Source organism: Mustela erminea, chromosome 3, assembly GCF_009829155.1.
Source record: "Mustela erminea isolate mMusErm1 chromosome 3, mMusErm1.Pri, whole genome shotgun sequence".
NCBI lineage: Eukaryota > Metazoa > Chordata > Mammalia > Carnivora > Mustelidae > Mustela > Mustela erminea.
The window spans coordinates 59663549-59681398 of record NC_045616.1 but is presented as its reverse complement, the minus strand read 5'-3'; positions in this window follow the sequence as shown (position 1 = coordinate 59681398).

Sequence of the window (17850 nt, the reverse complement as noted above, 5' to 3'; positions counted from 1 at the left end):
TTAGAACAAGGGCAACTGAGTTTGAAATACTTGGAGGGGAAAGTGCTTTTCTTTATTCCTATTAATAACTCCTAAGCCTTCTTTTCCTTTTGCCTGCCTGTCTACTTGCCTTCTTCCTCTCTTTCTCTTTTTCTCTCTTCTTTCCTTTCCTATTCTTTTTTTCCCTTTTCTTTTCTTTGCTTTGCTTTCTTTCTTCTGTCACATGCTTGTCAACAAGAGATAAGTGTGTGTGTGTGGTAGCTTAGAAAGAGGATAGGCAATTATTGGGGCAGAATTGAGGCAGACACAGGAATTACCTGTCTAGCCTATGGTTAGTGTAGGTTCCTCTGCTTCCTCCTCAGAAGGATAGACACCCACCCAGATGGTCATGGAACCAAGTCATTGTGTACAGATACAGCCACATTTCTGACAACCTGTATGATGGCGGATCAGGTAAGGAATGGGTGGTAGTTAACCTCAGGTGGTCATTGTGGCTTTTTTGGGATTTAAATCAGCACAAGTGGACAACACAGTGTCCACTTTATAAGCGGCCCCCATGTCCATGATGACTGAGCTCTGATGACATGTCAAGGATGGTGCCAGTTCCGGGATGCCAAAATGAAGGAGACACCATCCTTGTCTTCAAGGAGCTTACAGTCTAGTGGCCCAGACACTAATACAGACGGAATGATGTAAATAAATTATAAGTAAATACTTGGAGAAAAAAGCAGGAAGAGAGGCTGATAGTGAGCCTGCTACATTGTAGCTTTCTTTCACATCGATACACTCACTTAGTAGCATTAACGAAGGAATGTGATCAGCGGTAAGGGACTCCTGCCCTCAGCCAGCCAAGCTGTTACCCATTCAGGGTGTATTCAGTGTTCCACACCATTAACCTAACCTCTGGTTTCCTTCCACCTCTCTCCTCTGAATCAAGTTTCAAGCTCCAACTATTTTATTCTTTGTCTTCATCTTAGGACCATCTTTGGGTGTTAGGTCAAATTAAAGTGTCTGTAGACCAAGTCAGATAAAGGGATGGGTAAGACTTATCAGTTGAGGGTAGAGATCTCCCTCTTACCTGGCGAGAGGAACTTACAAATGGAGTCTTTCCCCCACACTCATCTCACACATTAGCTCTGCATGTCACTCCTGGTCAGGAGGGGTGTGTGGTCAAGGGTGGATGCACTAAGACTCTGCATTCCCATCCTGCCCCCCTCCTTCCTAGCTAACTTGGTCCCTACCCCCTGGATGCCTCTCCTCCCATATTTCCCAGTTCATGCCTTTGCTTGAGTCTGTTTTTAGTTTTAAGTAGCCATGGACTGCCTGCCTCCTTCAGAGCCCCCTCAGAAACAGAGTTTGGTGGGACACAGGTGATGGCACTGCCCTGCCTCATAGACTTGGACCTGTGGCCCTGGGTCAAGTGACATGTGCTGATAAAAACGACCCTCTCCATGGCCCCAGCTGCGCCTGGCACCACAACCTGCCTTTCCGTCCTGGACTTGAAGCTCCTCTGGAAACCTTTCACAAAGGCTCTTCCTTTCACAATGAAGAACTTCTGATTTCATGGTTGTCCTCACAAGAACTCAGCTTTCATTTCTTCATGTGTCATAGGCTCCAACTATCAATATTTTTTTAAAACACTTTTTTCCCAATTTTGAAAAAAATTTTTCTGGGGGGAATCTCTCCCAGAGCCCTCTGAAAACCTGAGCTCCTTGGCCCCCTTTCCCCATAAAGACTGTCAGATGCATGGACTTCCTGGAAACTTCTTGGAATCACCTCTAATCCTCTGATCTCCAAAGAAGAGGGATCCAGCAAGCAATTTCACAGTGCCGTCAGGGAGGCTACAGCCTTGATTAAAGAAAGGTGCCTTTGGGAGAGGCAGAGAAGAGCCCCTAGGATCTCCCACGCTATGGCCATTCTTCTTGTAACCCCTCTACCCATTCCAACCCACCTCACCATTCACCAACCCTCTATCCCATCAGAGCAGGAAGGGTGTACTGTGCCAGGTTTCTGAGGTTCTGTTCATGAGCCATGCCCTGCTGCCTGCTACATAGAGAGCTTACTGAATTTTAGATCTCCTTGGAAATCTTAAACTTGAAAATCGCTTGTAGCCAATTGGCATCCATCTTACCTTCTTGGGGTTACAACACCTTAATTTTCTTTATGGAACTATGTTTCCTTCACAGGGTGTGGTTTAGAAAAACTGTCAGTCAATACCCCCTTATCCGCCTTCCCCAGGGGGTGGGCGGTAAACTGAGTGAAACCACAAAGACTGAATATGAACAAGTGAAATAAAGATGGGAGAGGTGGTCAGAACTCAGGCGCCGGAGAGGCACCCCAACCCCACTGCCTGGTGAGGTCACTTTTTAAATCCTGCCAGTTAGCCCCTGAAGCTGTCCTGGTTCCTGTCATTTTTCAATCTTGGTTCTCTCGTCTTCCCTTCAGTTCTATAAGCTATAAGCTATCCCCATGATAGATCTTCCTTCCCTTCCCTTCCCCTCTTTTCTTTTTTCTCTTCTTTACTTTCTTTTTTATTGCTATTGCTTAAGCAACAGTTTGCTTAAGTTTACTAAAGTTTAAGTAAGTTTTGTTGCTTAAGTTTCCTAAAGTCAGTTTTTGTTGTTTACAACTAAAGCATCTTGACAAAGGATTTACGTGATTCCAACTTTTTTTTTTTTTAAGATTTTATTTATTTGCTAGAGAGAGAGAGAGAGAAAGAGAGAGCAGGCACAGGCAGACAGAATGGCAGGCAGAGGCAGAGGGAGAAGCAGGCTCCCTGCCGAGCAAGGAGCCCGATGTGGGACTCGATCCCAGGATGCTGGAATCATGACCTGAGCTGAAGGCACACGCTTCACCAACTGAGCCACCCAGGCGTCCCTCCAACTCTTTATTTCATGGAGAAAGTGAGGACCAGAGTGAGTCTCGCCTAAAGTCACGCAGCAGAAGGAAACAGAGCCGGACAGAGAGCTCAGGTCCCCTTAGTCCCGCTCCAGGCTCTTCCGACTCCACAGGCTGACCGTGTGTCTTTACCAACTTGGGCACCATGCGGGATGCAGGAGTTTTGCCCCTCTATAACTGGGGGATGCTGGCCCCACAGCTCTGGAAACTCATGTTCTCTGCACCTCTGGTGCGAAAAGCTAAGAAGAATATTTAGTGTCTCTGATATGATCCATTGTCTTCTTGCTGTTCTTTGGGCCTGACTTGCTGCATCCCTGCTAAGAAAATAGCTCCATGTCAGACTCAGGGAGGAGATGAGAGGGTTATAGTGCAGGGGGAAATGCTATGTCAGTACCCAGAGACACAGGACCAACTCCTGGTCCTCAACCTCTGCCCAAGGGGATGCTGTTGGGGAAGCCCGGCTGCCATGATGGCTGGTAGCTCGGGAAGGGATACTTACAGAGTGATCATGACATCCCTTCTCCCCTCCCCTCCGCAAGGTCCTCACTTGTCCCCGCCTCTCCACTCCCAAAGCCACTCTTGGAGTCAGGCTCCTGTCCTTTCTCACCTGGACATGTGTCAACAGCCTTCTACCAGGGGAGAGAGCTGTAAGGGTCTGTCAGGTCACACCACCCTTGCCAACCTCTGTAGCTTCCCACGCCTATGGAAGAACTGAAAGTTGAGAATAGCAGCCAGAATGTAATTTTTACTCAATGAGGCCACATGTGCGCACACACACACACACACACACACACACACGCACTCACACTCAGTCTCCCTCCAGCTGTGCTTCCCAGCCTCCCCTCAGCTGGTCCTTTAGAATTTCTTTTATGTTCACACTTCTCACTTCAAGCACGCCCTGCCCCCGCTCCTCTCCCCAGACTTTTGCCGCTCCCGCTCCCTGCGTGCTCCCCGCGGCAGTTTGCTGCTGCTCCTGTCGTGCATTTCCAGTTTGCTTTGCAGAAGCGTCAGTCATCGGCATGAACTCGCTCACTGGGTTGTCAGTGCCTCCAAGACAGGAACTAAGTATCCCACCCACAGTGCCTCGCACATACCGCTCGGTAAGAATGTGTTGGATTTGTTCATTCAGAAAATATTCCTAGTCATATTCATTGACTATAGAACAGGAAGCATATCAGCCTTGATTGGAACACCAGCTCTGACCAGCCTCTTGACCCTCAAAATAGATTTTTCTCATTTTCTACCAAAAAAGCTCTGGTTCTCCTCTATCCCCCAACTTCCTTCCACCCTATAGATGTACACATCGCCGTCTCTGTGCCGAATCAAATAACATTTTATCACACTTGTTTTCTAGGCCAGGAAGAAGTGAGACATTACAGACACATTACATCTACTGCAATGTCTTCTTTGTTTCCAATTTTATTGGGAAATAATTGGCATATTTCACTGCACATCACCACTGCAAACCAGCATGCTTTGGCTTGTTTCTATTGCGGAATGAGGACCACACTAAGTTTAGGGGGGATCAAATGCCTTCTGAACCCCCTTCTCTTCCATTCTCCCCTTCCCCCCCCAAAGGTGGCCACTTCTCTGAAGTTGGTATTTATGTGCTTTATGTGGATTTCTCCTGTACGTGGTCAGGCCATTGAATTGGAACCTTGAAGAGAGCTGATGATTCAGCAGATAGAGAAAATGTGGGCATCTGTAAGTGTGGTGGGGCAAGAAATTTCTGTACGACCATACGCTGATCCCCAGATTAAAAGGGTATTAAAAGCACTGGGCCCAGAGCTTTCCTCACTCTGTGAGGGCTGTGGAGAGACCATGTCCTCAAGGGCCTGGGGAGAGGCCTCCCTTCTCACCTCCACACAACCTTGACAGTAAACCACCACGGGGGTCATCACAGCCTAAGTCTCCACCCACCAGTCCCACGAGCTGGTCTCCTTCCTTACCGTTCACCCACATCTGCGGATTGCGTTTGCAGTTTCAAATTTTATGTAAATAATGTGCTATGTCATTTGTATCATTCTGCAAATTGCCTTTTCCTTTTTATTTTGGTTTTTTTTTTTTTTTTTGCTCAGCCTTCTGTTTTGAAGGTTTATAACCTTGTTAAATCTCAAGAAAAGTTATGCATATAGCAAAATTTGTATCTTCTTTTTCCTGATGAATAATTACCCAGAATGAAAATTCTGACAGTGCTGCGGTAAACATCCCTGTATGTGTGTCTTTGTTACTATGTGTGTTTCTTCTTTTCTCACTTTGTACTTTATGGGAGTGTGAAGAGCTAGCTCCCTGTGGTCACACTTTGTATTGTTTTGTTACTAGTTGGAGTCCACCTACTGAGTCAGGCATCTATAAACTTCCTCTGTAAAGGGCAGGATAGTAAATATTTGAGGCCATTCATCCTTTATTGCAATACTTAACCTTGCCCTAGTGGCACAGAAAGCAGCCGCAGATGTTCACTCACAAGCTAATGTTCCTGTTCCAATTAAACATTATTTACAAAACTAGGCAGCCAGCCAGGAGGCTGCAGTTTTCTGACCCTTGTTCAGGAGAGGCCCTCTGAAAGATGCAAAGCAGTAGAAAGATAGGCAAGGTCTGAACAGGCGACATACAGAAGATAATGTGCATGTGGCCAATACACAAACAGTTCCATCTCAAGTCACCAGGAAGTCTCTGATCAAATTCCACCCCAACACAGCCCCAGAAAGCCTTCAGGTCTTGTCCTAGGACAGTAGGAGGCAGCCATGCAAAGGAATCCAGTGATGAGAGCATCCTAGGACAGCTGTCGCAGAATGAGGGGGTAGGCCCTGTCCTTTATATACAGTCCCAGTATCCAGGACCCTCCTTGGCACCCTCAGAGGCACGTGAAATGTGTCCTTCTTGCCATTCAGCGAACCGCCTCTGGTGAAATCATTGATGAGAGACAGAGAAAATTTCCAGACCATCCTCCCTGAAGGGTAAATTCTTTTCCTTGTGAAAGAAGAATCTGACAATGGGATAACAGCTGAGGCAAAGAGCTTTCGAGGCCGTTCTGCTTGGTCAGCTGTAATAGGTTTCCTCTGAACATTGCTGATATCATACATTTTAAGTGACTCAAGCTTAACGAGAGTTTACCATTAGAGAAATGTTCCACGACCCTGAAGTGTGATCAGCAGGGAAACAAATAGGTGCAGAGTTTGCAAAACTCTCCATCTTCCTTGGATTCAGTTTGCAACCTGGGAAAACACTGGGAACAGATGGTTCAAGAGCAGATTTTAACAAGCAGAGCCGCGAGGAGCCGCATCTCTGCCTGCGACACGCTAAACGGAGGAAACAACACCCACCCCCCCGCCCAGGGCAGCAGGGAGGACCCCGATATGAGGGTACCAAAGCCAGGGAAGGACCCCGGGGAACAGGGCTTTGAAATGCAGGCCCGTCTCACCAGTTAAGGCCATGGCCACCCTGCATGAACCCATCAGGACGCTCTGACGCCTTCATCCTGTTAAGTGTCAAATAGCTCTCGGCTGAATGACTTGGCAGATGCTCTGGGCCACAGCCGACTTGGTGGCTTAGAAAGGCCTATGTGGCAAACACAGAGCAATATGAACAGAGGCTGCCCCCATTCCCCCAAAGATCCCCAAACCATAGTCCATTCCAGAAGTTACCGCTGAAGGGGGAGTCCTCTCATCAGCACCCACCCACTGCCTGCAAACCAAGCAAGGGGACACAGAGCATGACAAGCATTCGTTGGCTGACACCGCGGCAGAGGCTTTGGGGAGGCTCGTGACTGGCCCAGGACTCCAGCTCTCTGGGTTAGGGCACATCCCATAATTAGCTACTCCAGGCAGAATGTCCCCAGTGCAGAACATCTTCAGGATGATATCCACACAGGGCTCGGAGAAAGGGTAAGAAAAGGGTACGTTTCAGTCCCAACAACTCTCTCTCAATAACTGGCTTTCTCAGAAACTATTTTCTTAAAGCCTGTGTGACCCAAGACGGGCCTCCGAGCACATGAGAATGGAGGAAGAAAGGGTTTGGAGGTACCACTAGTGACTTGGAGTGTACAGGCTCTTGTGCATCTAAATGGTGAGCCCACGTGTAGCACTGGCACATGCCAGGGGTCCCCGCACTCCTACACATTCTGCCAGGACCCCTGGGCAGCAGTGGCCCCTGCTGCATCTGCTGGGAATAAACATGCCCACACACCTGCCTGGACCCTGCCTCGTCCCCAGCGGCGCCTGTTCCTCTCAGGAGGGGTGACTGGCCCATTCTCTGACTCTGTGTCTCCCTTTGCTACTTGTACTAAAGCACTCCCCCTTGCACCCCCATGTCTCACCGAGCCCTTCATAAAATCAACACTTTCAGCTTCTGTCTGGAGCCTTTTTCTCAGTAAAAGCTCAGCTGCCCCCGACGCCACTGGGCCAAGGCATCACGCCATCCTTTCCATCCCTTCCCTCCTCTCATCCTCCGTGGGCTCCCCTGTCTACCCCGGGGCCAAGAACAGAAGCCCTCTGGGCAAACCACCTCACATGAGATGACACCCCCCCATGGCTGACTTCAAGCTCAAAGATACACCCAGGTGTGCTAGAACATCAACTTGAGTTCAAAGCTGAAGACCCTCTTCACTTCAGGAAATGAAACATAGCAAAAGCTCACTGGGGGCTCAGTCAGTTGAGGGTCTGACTCTTGATTTTAGTTCAGATCATGATATCAGGGATATGAGTCGAGCCCCGGTTGGGCTCCACGATCAGCATGGAGCCTGCTTGAGATTCTCCCTCTCCCTCTGCCCCACTTCCCTGCACACGCTCTCTCTCAAGTAAAATACATAAATCAAATTAAATACATACATAAATAAAAAATAAATACATAGATAAATAAAAATAAATACATACATAAATAAATGCATAAATACATAAGTAAATAAAAATACATAAATAAAAATACATAAATAAAAAAATAAGGGGGCACCTGGGTGGCTCAGTGGCTAAAGCCGCTGCCTTCGGCTCAGGTCATGATCTCAGGGTCCTGGGATCGAGTCCCGCATCGGGCTCCCTGCTCAGCAGGGAGCCTGCTTCCCTCTCTCTCTCTGCCTGCCTCTCTGTCTACTGTGATCTTTCTCTGTCAAATAAATAAATAAAATCTTAAAAATAAAATAAAATAAAATAATAAATACATAAATCAAATTAAAAAGCAACTCACTGGACTAAAGGGAAAATTTGTTTGAACGATGAAAAAGCCTACATTTCATAATTCTAAAGAAATCTCTTCACTCGTCTATTCACCAGCAAACATTTACTGCATTTACTGGCCCGAGGCCAGATACTTGACAATCACGCCTTCACGCGCCGCACCCTAGCCCGTAGCAGACATTGCTAGTCAATTAAGTACTTTGCCACAGAATCTCAATGAAGCAGTATCTTTCTCAAAACTGCACTCCAGGAAATCATTACCAATCAATAGGAATTGGCCTGTGACATAAAACCAATTTGCTATTTCTAATTAAGTGCACATTGGTAACATTAGGTCCTGCAGATACCAAAGTGAATTAAAAATTAGATGCTTGGGGGCACCTGAGTGGCTCAATTGGTCAGGTGTCTGCTTTCAGATCAGGTCATGATCCCAGGATCCTGGGATGGAGCTCTGCATCCGGCTCCCGGAGGCTGCTTGCCTCCATCCCCAGCTTGTGCTCTCACTCTCATTGTCTCAAATAAATTTTAAAATCTTTTCTTTTTTTAAAGATTTTACTTATTTATTTGACAGAGAGAGAGATCACAAATAGGCAGAGAGACAGATAGAGAGAGAGAGATGAGGAGAAGCAGGCTCCCTGCTGAGCAGAGAGCCCTATGCGGGACTCGATTCCAGGCCCCTGGGATCATGACCTGAGCCGAAGGTAGAGGCTTAATCCACTGAGCCACCCAGGCGCCCCTAAATTTTAAAATCTTAAAAAAAAAGAAATAAGATACTTGCCTTTGAGCAGCAGCTGGGTCACCAGACACATGACATCTGACTATCAATAGAGACTTTGAGGGAGGAGGGCTGTGGTATTTAGGGGAGGCTGAACCGAGGAGAAGAAGTTCACATAACACACAGGAAAACATCACAGTGGGAAGGAGGAAGTAGGGCAGCACCAGCAGACAGAGCAGCACCATCAAAGACAAGTGGACATAAATGTCCACAGTGTGTTGGGGAATGTCTCAGGGGACGGATTATAGCACACGGAACCGGAGGAGGGAAAAGTATTTTGAAGCCAAACTTTGAAGGGCCTAAGGAGACTGAATGTCAGAGGACAACGAGGAGACAAGTAGAAATTTCTTAAAAGGGTAGTGCTAAGATCAGAACTGAGTTTTAGAAAATTAGTTCTGCTTCCAGAAAATTAGTGGTGGAGATGTGTGGCTGGAACCAGGAGGCCCAGTCAAGAAATTAAGTTGAGGGACACCTGGGTGGCTCAGTCGGTTAAGCTGCTGCCTTTGGCTCAGGTCATGATCCCAGGGTCCTGGGATCGAGTCCCGTATCCGGCTCCTTGCTCAGCAGGGAGCTTGCTTCTCTCTCTGCCTGCCACTCTGCCTGCTTGTGCGTTCACTCGCTCTCTCTCTGACAAATAAATAAATAAATTCCTTTTTAAAAATTATAAAAAAGAAAAGAAAAGAAATTAAGTTGACAGGCCAGTGACTTTCAGTTAGTATTTATTGATTAAATCAATGAATGAATGAAGGAGGCATGGGGTGAAGGGATTCAGCCCGACCCCTCTTGTTTGTAAATTGGACTTCCATACAGATTTTGCTTAAGGATATTTTTCTGAATTAAGGCAGCATCCATGAGAGAAGAGGAATAAAAGGCAGTTGAAGAGAGATTTCCATGAGCATAGGAAGGAGCTGGTGACCAGCACGATATGAATACGGTTTTTGGTTTTGTTGGATTTGCTTTCAAGAACAGAATAACACAAACAACAGAATGCCAAACAAGGTCTAGCCAAATCTGCCTCCAAAATATTTGTGTTTTTAATGGAAATTAATATTTTAACACTATTTTAAAGATCCTATTCCTAGGTAGATCAAAGGTTTCCCTGTGTATTTGTTTGATTGGCGTAGTCACCTCCCCTTTCTACCCCCTGCCCCATGAGCTAGTAGGTCCTAACTGGTTGATTAGTTTCCACCTGAAATATCATGCATTTCTAATTCATCCTAAATAATAAAGTTTGAGGTATTGTTGGCTCATCCAGAATTTTTCTGATAAACCATTAAAGAAAGATTCCTTTGGAATATTTAATGCATGAGTGAGCCATGTGTTCCTAAGCACCAATGGTAAAACAAAAACAAAAATAAAACAAACAAACAAAAAACCAAGGGACCCTTAATTCCCATCTGGTCTTATACTTCCCCTTTGGGTCACCTCTTGCAAAGCCCTAAGTTATGAACACTACAGCAAAAAGCCTTCTACCCACCAGAGAAATGGGAAGGTGTTGAGCAGCAGTTCTCAGAATTGGAGTTCCCCAAACTGTAGAATGCAGCCCTGGGCACTGTCAATGGAGGACTGCCAATATGTTACTTTTCAACAACAAAAAAAAAGAATATTAAGAAAACATGTACCATTGACTACAATCACTTCCAAAATGACAATTTAGCCCCAAAAGGCAAGAAAATTCATCTTAGGCATAAAGGGTGGTTCTTTACATTGAATACACTTTGCTTTGTGGGAGACTTCCCACCCTGCGTGTACATGTTGTATTTCACCTTAGACCAGTGAGACCTTTGCCAGAGACCAGCAACTTCCAAGGGCCAGGTGTGAGAGTGAGCACTTAGCAACTTCTCAGAGTTTGGGGAAGAGTTCCTGCCTCTTCCCCTGACCCCGAGACCCTGGAGTCCCAGGCAACTGCACAGGAAACCACCACCATGGTGATGAAGTCCCAGAACCTAAGTCAGGTTCGGTGGGGTGAGGAGGTTCGGAGCCGACGACTAAAGAAAGAATTCTTAAGACGTCGTTGGTGCAAAAGGTGATTTATTAGAGCACGGGGACAGGGCCCGTGGGCAGGCGGAGATGCGGCTGCCCCGGGTTGTGAGGAGTGGTTGGTTATATACACAGGAGTTGGGTAGGTGAGGACAAAGGGGTGTTCAGAAGGGCTATTGGGGCAAAGAATACTATCAGGATATTGAAGGCTTAGTTGCTATCAAGTAAAGACAATTGGAAGTCTGGTGGAATGTTCCATTCCTGCTATCAAGCATCCTTGTTAATGAGATTTAGGTTTAGAAGAAATTTAACTTTATTTACTTTTCCTTCTACTTCCACCTCCCTCGGTTTTTATGGAGGGGAGGGTAACATTAGGCTTGAGGAACTGAGTTCTGTGTCTTTGGAAATTGGGCTATTGATAAGGTAACTTCTTTGTTGTAATCTCAAGGAAATTTGCAAACCAAGGGAGACTCCTGTCTTGCAGGATTGCGATCTCAGCAAGTTAACTATTTATCATTTTATGGCAGTCAGGGGTGCCTGAGGAATGCTACACATATGGAGGGGAGCGGATGAAAGGGGGGGTGCAAGGCGCCAGCTTTTGCTTTGTCCTCAGCCAGCCTCCTGCTCCCTCATCAATGGGAAAAAGAGGAAGATGTGTTGGAGCCTCCTGAGCTAGAGCTTGGAATTTTTTTTTTCTTTCTATGAATGAAACAGACTTATAAATGGTGTCTTGTAACAGTTGGAAGGTCAGGAATTGTCAGGTACTTCAGGTAAAGTTATGTATTTTATTTTTAAAAATTTTTTTTAAAGATTTTATTTATTAGAGAGAGATCACAAGCAGGCAGAGAGAGGGGGGGAAGCAGGCTCCCTGCTGAGCAGAGAGCCTCATGCAGGGTTTGATCCCCAGACCCAGAGATCATGACCTGAGCCGAAGGCAGAGGCTTAACCCACTGAGCCACCCAGGAGCCCCCAAAGTTATGTATTAAATAAGCTTGTCTAGATGGACCTGGGAATTGAGCCAGTTGTTCCATGTTTCTACCTGGAAGTATATATGGTTTTCAAACTAAGGACTTGGAAGTGAACCTGAAGCACAGTCTGATCAAAGCTAAAAGCAGCCTATACTCTTGTTGGCTTCCTGGTCCCTTTGGATTCTACGTGCAGTGTCATTCTTGTCCCTGGCCCCAGATGCGAGTCTTGATTGGTGTTTCGATGGCATCTCTTCGTTAACGTGCTTAGAGGACTTTCTGGAAATGTGTGCTCTTGGCACCTCTGGGGCATCTGCCTGGATGGAGGCGAGGACTCCAGCTGGGAGCAAGGAGCCTGGGTTCTTACATTAGCTTAAAGCCTTTGAGCAAGGATGAAGGATGGCGCTGTGTACCTCTAAGTTCCTTCCATCGCCAACATTCTATGATTTATGATTTTATGGCAAGTAGATCACAGATGGTGACAGAATCTTTCCATAGCTCCCTTTTCTGGTCCGAATGCAGTGAGAACAGTCCAACTGCTTTATTAGGATGTCTTTTATTTTTATGGCTTTTCCACCAAATACATGGCTTTCTTTCATTGGCCTGGGTTTTGGGGACACAGACTTGGGTATCATGTCCACAAATGCTCTTGACAACACGCAACAGAGGATGTGGGGGCCAGGAGCTTTGGAAGTTCTGTAACTGACAGTTCCTGCTGGGGTTTTGATTTGATGAACCTGCTTCATCTCAATAAGTTGCTGAGGCTTCTCTTTCCTCAGAATCATTATTTGTGCCTTTGTTCCAAAACAGGCCAAAGAATGTGCCCTAGACATTGGCCACTTCCCTGTTTTGAAGGTGAACGATTGCTGGGTGTCCCCCAGAAAAGGAGAGCTTTTCTCTTAGATGTTTCTGTGCTTCCAGGCCTGCAGAGGGATGTGCCTTTGACTTGGCAAAGAAAGTCATCGTTTGAAAAGCTATTTCTAACCCAGCACAGCTGTTCACGGCTTGGGTTCAGCAAATGGCATCGTTTTTTGCAGACTCAGTCCCGATACCCTCAGAGAAATGATGACAACCCAAGTGCATGACTTTGATGAGTGAGCAAAGAGTGACCACGTGTCCAGGGTCTCACAGAAGTCACCCACTGGACATTTGATTATGTCCGCTCTTCTCTTCACTGGCCTAGTGCAGGCTCTGAACTGCAAAAACCCAAAGAGAGTCTAAAACCTTCTGGTTCCTGCCCTGGTTTTTCCGCGAGTGAAATGAAGGGACTGGATGATAATAGCACTAGGAATCATAACGATAACACGAATAGCCACAGCAGCAACTACCATGGATTGGGTCCTCATTGCCTGGCAGCCGATACACTGCGTACTTTCAAAAACCGTTCCGCCCAGTTACAGACGAGGGGGAAAGAGATGTAGTTTGCAAAGAACTCGGTAGCTCAGAAACAGCCTGGAATTTAAGCCCAGATCCATCTAGGAGGAAGGTTTGTCTTATTCTACCGTGGCACATGCATTAAAACGGTGACCTAGAGACACGGGCATGGATATCTGTAACTGCTTGGGCTCCTTCTAGCTTGCAGACCCTTGTTAAGGGTCTTTAACATCTTGTCCTGTGTTCTACTAAAACAGCAGCCACCTCCCCAGTCGGTTCCCGCCTGCATAATGACAGAACCTCCTCCTCGAGCCTTTCCTGTGTCCTGGGAGCCACTGCTGGCTCCTATCTTGTTCCTCTCTGCGGGCCTCTTCATCGACAGTGTGATGCCAACTTCCCATGACCTGAAAAGCTCCAGCCAAAGTCTCATAGACCCTCTTTTCTCCAGGCAGTTCTGGGGCCCTTGCTTGGTGTCTTTGTGGTCCCCGGGGCCTCTCTCTAGCAGAGGGGGGAGGACTCCACCTTCTGTGTCCTGTTCTTCTTCATTCTCCGTGTTTATGGAAGGGGCAGGAAGATGCAGACCCCAAACAGCCTCACCCGGGCCCATACTGGGGTTACAGTTCCATTTCCGCACACCTTCTTCCCACCCAGGGCCTCGAAGTACCCAGGGGCTGCATCAGAATGGTTCACCTAGTGGGTGTTGTGCTCAGCTCATTGGGCCAGAGCTCCTTCTTCGGTTAAAGGAAGATTTTTCTCCCAGGGCCCCGGTCCTTCCCTACAATTGGTGTGCAGTCTGTGTGTGAAGCCATAGGCTTGTAGGACCCTGAAAATCAGTAAACGTGGCTGGAGGGAGTAAGAAGTATTTCCTAACAAACGCGGGGTGTCCGAATCGCATTAGAGCAAGGCAGGAGAGCTGTGTGTTCAGGCTGGATAAGATTTTGAGCTATCTATCATGATTTTATTCATTTGTCCTCCCTTCTTTGCACTCAGGCAGATAATAGCTGACTCGGTTCCTGCCTCACGGAGGCACTGTGTAAGCTCTGGAAACACGGGCCTGCACAGCCATGGGGGTGGCGGTCGTGGGGTGGGATCCCAGGAGGGACTGGGGGTGTGCACATTTTTTTTCTTTGTTGCGTTTTCTGTTGGCTGGAGAAATGAGACCCTGGCATTGGGAAATAAGTTACTATAGAAAGAGAAGACAGCTATTCCTAAACCTTGACCTTACGGACTGGGACTCTTGCCAACTCGCCCATCGCTGCCCCTTTCTGTTCCTCCAGCAGGGGACAGGCTGGGCTGGTGCTCTGACCAGGCATCTGGCAAGACTCAGACCTTTTGTCCTGAACCCCAGAATAGGTAGCCTTGACCACGACTGACTTCATACGGAGCTTTCTTTTCCATTCCAATAATCACCCAGTGAAACAGCTTTAAGTGGAAAGCATTCAGTAAACGGTGCTGAGTTTTTCCAGGACCTGAAACTTGAGAGGGACGTGACCAAATTGTCTGCAGAGAAGTTGAGCGCTTGTAAGGTCAAAAAACAAGAGTCCTTCAAGAAAAGTTCTAATTATATAGGGCAGAGCACTGTATTTCCTGCTTTGTAATTGTGACGCATGGTATGCTTTGGTTTCTAAACAACACCTAATCTTTAAAATGACTCTGCTGAGAAGCCCAGCATTTTTTCCCCAGAATATGTCCACGGTGTATATTAAATTGACTAAACATTCAGAAGAAGGAGTACAAATCAGACCCGGGAGAATGTATTGCTTGAATGTAAGGAGGAGGGAGGGAGATGTTACCGATACTGAAAATACACTAAAATTCTGATGAAAATACCAGATCCAGCCCCATGCAAGTCTCTTAGGAACACTCCAACTGTTGAAAATAAAATGGAAAAAAGCGATTACTTGCTGGCATCAGCATCTAATTGTTTAATGAACATTACACGGCCCGGATCCTATTACTAATGTTTGTCTTCTTCCACGTACGTCCACGGATGAAGGAAAGTTCTTTTTTGGTTGCAAAGTGGCCTTCAGAAGTTGGACACTCTGAGAGATGACAAACAGGCAACATCTTTTTCTTCTTGCTCACAAGTAAATTTCTGGCAGTTTTTGACAGGTCATAAACACACATGAAATGCTAAACTTAGTGAGTTGTTAGATGCTTTTCTTAAAGTTGAAAAACATTTTTAAAATAAATTTTCCTTATGTCTCCTTTTTTCCACATTCTCAACTCTGACATTCAAGTGCACTTCACGAACTGATGTGTAATAACATTTGAAAACCAAATTCAGAAAACCCTCATGAATCCAGACTCCACTCTTGGAGAATTTCTAAGGTTTTAGGCTAGAGGACTAGAAGGAAGTTTATCTTAGCATTCTTAAGGACAGACAGATGAATACTTTAAGTAAGATCATTAAGAACAATGTTTATTTAATTAAGAGAAATTGTCCTGTGTCTTAGATATCCCAGGCAGTGAGTTACTTTGAAGCTGTCCTTGCCTGGGTCTTTTTGTTGGAGCAGTGAAAGTCGTTAGACCCTTCTGAAAGGGGGCTTATCCATTCATGTCCCTGACATCTCTCTTTCCTTGAGTATCTAAATGGCTGTCAGGACACAACTTATCAAATCCTTTTTGTTGGCTCCTTTTCCTCACCTGCTACTTAAAAGGTGGACTTATGGGGACCTGGGTGGCTCAGTGGGTTAAGCCTCTGCCTTCGACTCAGGTCATGATCTCAGGGTCCTGGAATCGAGCCCCACATCCGGCTCTCTGCTCAGCAGGGAGCCTGCTTCCCACCCCCCCCCCCATCTGCCTGCCTCTCTGCCTGCTTGTGATCTCTGTCTGTCAAGTGAATAAATAAAATCTTTAAAAAAAAAAAAAAGTGGAGTTACTTAGGATTCCATCCATGGACCTCTCTGTTCTCACTCTCTGTAAACTGACTGGGTAATAACCCCCAAAGCTTTCCTTGATTCGGTGGAGCTAATGCTTACATTTGTGTCTTGAGCCCTGACTTCTTCTGTGGGCTTCCTCATGTGCCCCCTGCCTGGCGGGTGACCTCACAATCTACTGCTAGCTAAGCCATAAACCTGCACATGTCCTTCCTTCCTCTCTCCCTCATCCATCCTGATTCTATACATGACTTTCCCCATCCACTCTGTCTCTTCCCACAGTTGCCAACTTATTCCTGCTGTCACCATTTCTTGTTTGGATTTCTAGAACAATCTATTAACTGGGACTTCTGCTTCCTGTCTGTTCCCCCGACTGAGGCCACTGGGTCCCTTCTAGAGTACAGATCTGAACATGTCATCCTCTGCTAAAATCCCTTGATCCAAACTCTGTAGACTGACAAGGGCCTTCATGATAGAGACCACATTCACCTCTCAGCGTAATCTTCCCTCCCCATGCACGCAGATGGAAGGTACTACATTTGCATTTTCCGTTCCCTGTGCTTAGAGTACCCTTGTCCCTCACCCCTACCATCTCCTCAATTTCTTAAGCTCTCTTTTGGCCAGGACATCACTTCTGCTAGGAAGCATTCTCTGCCTTCCCAGGACTGCGTGAGGTACCTGTCCCACACGCTATGTATTCCCTGGTAATTTCCATGTCACAGCACTTAACACGCTGAACTGTGACAGCAGATTGACTTATCAGTTTTCTCCAATGAACCATCAATGCCTTTAAGGAGAGATGTGTCCTGTTCACTCTATCCCTAAAGATCAGTTCATTCCAGATACTCTATGAGTATTTGAAGGATGAATGAATATAGCCCTCCCTTAAAGATCTGTTTCTTAGTTTCCTGATTCTAAATTCTGAACAGGGAGAATCTCGGGCCAGTTTCTATCCCTGATCCAATGAGCTGAGTTAGGGGTATGACAGTAGGGATGGACTCTCTTAGAACAGAGTGGGCAGGGGGGAGCAATGGGTAGCATGCTTACTAGAGGGATACAGTGTCCTTCACTGAAACAATAAAACTGCATTTCATTTTAAAAAATCATACATTTTTCACTTATTCATAAGGGCTCCTCCTATTAGCCCATTATAAAGAAGTGAAACTATACTTTCATTATAACACATAAAATAAAATAATGTAATCACTTCTTACTATTAGTCACTCACTCACCCATCCATCCATCCATCTATCCACCTCTCCATCCATTCACAAATATTACTAACTATTAAGGGCTAAGCTCTGGGCTAGGTACTCAGTAGACAGTGGAAAATAAAATGGATCCTTGTTTTCAGGGTGCTTACTTTAAAACACTATAGACACCAATGTCTAATTGTCAATTATGAAATGTACTATAATACAAAAGAATAGGGTGATCTGAGAAGGAGTTATGCGGGGGGAGGGTGATTCTAGCATGGTGGTCAAGGAAGGCTTCTCCAAAAAAGATGAAAACATTTAACTTAAGATCTGGCTTTTGGGGGAAGAATGATGGGCTGGCCAGCTGAGGTGGAGTAGACAAGAGGACAAAAGTAGCATTGGAGAATCTCCAAGGAATTATTATGACAGTCTTGGCCAAAGGCTAGGGCACCCGTGATGGAAAAAGGCAGATGGATTCAGGGTATTTTTGGAAGTAGAATAAATCATACTTCCGATAAGCTGAATGTAGGGGTGAATCAGAGGAAGGTACCAAGAAAAATAGTTGGTATAGAGGTTAAGCACATGGCCCCTGAAGGCAGATGTCTGAGTTTAAATCCCTATTTCACCATTACACCA